General features: G+C 38.2%; 1 pseudogene across 1 annotated transcript; it reads left to right on the forward strand.

Moving 5' to 3' along the window:
- Positions 1 to 319: 319 nt before the first annotated feature.
- Positions 320 to 2,122, forward strand: LOC306666941 (zinc finger CCCH domain-containing protein 15-like; annotated as a pseudogene). Its single transcript has 2 exons — positions 320 to 1,073; positions 1,591 to 2,122. The product of its transcript is annotated as a zinc finger CCCH domain-containing protein 15-like (transcript).
- The last annotated feature ends 571 nt before the right edge of the window (positions 2,123 to 2,693 follow it).

A 2,693-nucleotide genomic window follows, 5' to 3' on the forward strand; every position in this document is an offset into this window, starting at 1 on the left:
CATCTAGATATTTCTGAATGAAAACAACACTTGTAAGACAAAGACTATGTCTGCAGACCCTGTCTGTGGTAGCATGGACTCTCTACTCTTTCTTGGGGCATCATCACATGTCACTTGGGTACAGAGTCCTTGCATTTGGACTTTGGTCTTAAGAAATAAGCCAGAAAAGTGGTCATAACAGGAGAGTCATAGGCGAGGTAACGAAATTTAGAATGGTCCCTGGTGACTTTTTTTTGTTCATAGTCATATGTAATTTGTCTTTCAGAGCAGGAATAGGTGACTAAAGAAACAATAAGACAATCGGAGTGACCTGCTTTCTATGGGCTGCAGCGGCGATGGCAGCTGGTTCTTCCTCCTTCTGCTCTGGTGCCAGACCTCCCCATGGTATCCATCCCAGCTTAAGTCTGCCAATTACACCTGGCTCTGCAATGGCCTCCAAGAAATAGGCTCAGGCAGGGGCAGCAAAAAGGCGGTGCAGAAAAAGAAGGAGAAGATTATCAAGGACAAAACTTTCAGTCTGAAGAATAAGAAAGGAGCAAAGCAACAGACGTTTATCAAGGCTGTCACTAAGTTAAGTTCAGTCAGCAAAATCCACATCAAGTAGCACAGAGTGAAGCTGAAAAGAAATTGAAGAAAGATGACCAAAAGAAAGAACTGCAGGAGCTGCATGGACTTTTCAAGCCTGTAGTTGCTGCTCAAAAGCTTAGAAAAGGTGCAGCTCCCTCATCTGTGGTGAGTGCATTCTTTAAGCAAGGACAGGTGTTTACATTGATGCAAGAGATGAAGAACTTTGGATAATTCAGATGAGAAAAAGCTGGAAGAAGTAGCACCATGAAGAAAAAGCATGGTGAGGTGAAAAAGAAAAAAAAAAAAAAAAAAAAAAAACTCAAATAGTATACAAGCATTTCCTTGAAGCTATTGAAAATAACAAGTATGGTTGGTTTGGGGTTGCCCTGGAGGGGGTGATAATTGCATATATCATCATACGCTACCTCTTGGATTTTTTTGAAAGAAAATAAAAAGAAATAAGAGAAAGAAGATGAAATATCATTACAAGATCTAATTGAAAGGGAGTATTTTTTTTGAGTTCTTTCAATTCTTTTTTTTAACTTATTTTTATTGTAAACAAATGGGATATATCTTGTTTCTCTGTTCGTACATGAAGTAGAGGCATACCATTTGTGTAATCATACATTTACATAGGGTAATAGTGTTTGATTCATTCTGTTATTTTTTCTTTCCCCTCATCCCTTCCACCCCTCTTTTCCCTCTATACAGTCCCTCCTTTCTCTATTCTTGCCCCCCTCCCATCCCCCATTATGTGTCATCATCCGCTTATCAGCGAGATCATTCGTCCTTTGGTTTTTGGAGATTGGCTTTTATCTCACTTAGGATGATATTTTCCAATTTCATTCATTTGCCTGCAAATGTCATAAGTTTATTATTCTTTATGGCTGAGTAATATCCCATTGTGTGTATATTCCACAGTTTCTTTATCCATTCACCAATTGAAGGACATCTAGGTTGGTTCCACAATCTGGCTATGGTGAATTGAGCAGCTATGAACATTGATGTGACTGCATCTGAAAGAGAGCATTCTGCCCTAGATCCAAATAGTATCAAAATCACTCTAGATTCTCCTTTTTTTTTTTTTTTTAAACTTGAACAAGATATGGAAAGGAAAGTTGACTTCGAAGCAAGGAATGCTCTCATGATCAGTGGCCCTGAAGTGTTTGAATTTCATCCTGAACTGCTCAGTGATGATGATGAGGAAGCAGATGATACCTGTTACACTCAGGGTACAAGTGGTAATGAGGATGTTGATTCTGTGAGCATAAATGACATAGATTTAAGCCTGTACATCCCAGAAGATAGCAATGAGACAGGTATTAGTGTAACCAGTCTTGAAAGATTCAGGACGTATGCTTCAGACAAATATGAAAACAAATTAAGTGAAGCTTCTGGAGGTAAAGCTGAAAGAAGTGATCTGGAAGAAGACAACGAAGGAGAGGGGCAGGAAAATGAAGCCAAGGATGCTGTTCCTGTTGATGGAAATCTTTTCACGGGGGAAGATTTGCATGAACTAGAAGAAGAACGAAACACACTCAATTTAGAAGAATGACAACAACAAGTCCACGAAAATATTAAGTCAACTCACCATGAACTGAAATTGACTATGTTAATTTTTTCCACCTAGAATCCACAGGATGTTTATTTCCCATGCTGATTCTGGAGGGCTTACTCTCCTCCAAAAAAGGAATGATCTCCCTACATCTTCTCTTCTGACTTTGACTATGTCTCATAGTAAATTTAGAGTAGATCAGGATAAATTGAAAATATAATGGTCATTACAGAAAATGATTGGTTGTGATAACTGTCCAATACAGTGGGAAGTGTAGCTTCTTTCCCAGCTTTTGGTTTTCTTTGGGCACGTATTATTACCAGAAACAACAGAAATTTAAAATACCCCTCGTTTGATGCAGCTTTTAATGAGTGGTTTCCTTTCCTTTTTATTTATGTTTTAAAGACTGCCTAAAACATGATCACTATGCTTCATAAAGGAAACTGCATGTGCAGATTATACCTCTTGACTACTGGTTGGACATTTAAAATGGAACTTCTTTAAACTGACAGGATCAGTTATAATACCCTGTGTTAAACTGTTTAGAATTTTTCCCTCTTCTTTTTTTGCC

This window comes from Sciurus vulgaris (genome assembly GCF_902686455.1).
Source record: "Sciurus vulgaris genome assembly, chromosome: 7".
NCBI classification, from domain to species: Eukaryota; Metazoa; Chordata; class Mammalia; order Rodentia; family Sciuridae; genus Sciurus; species Sciurus vulgaris.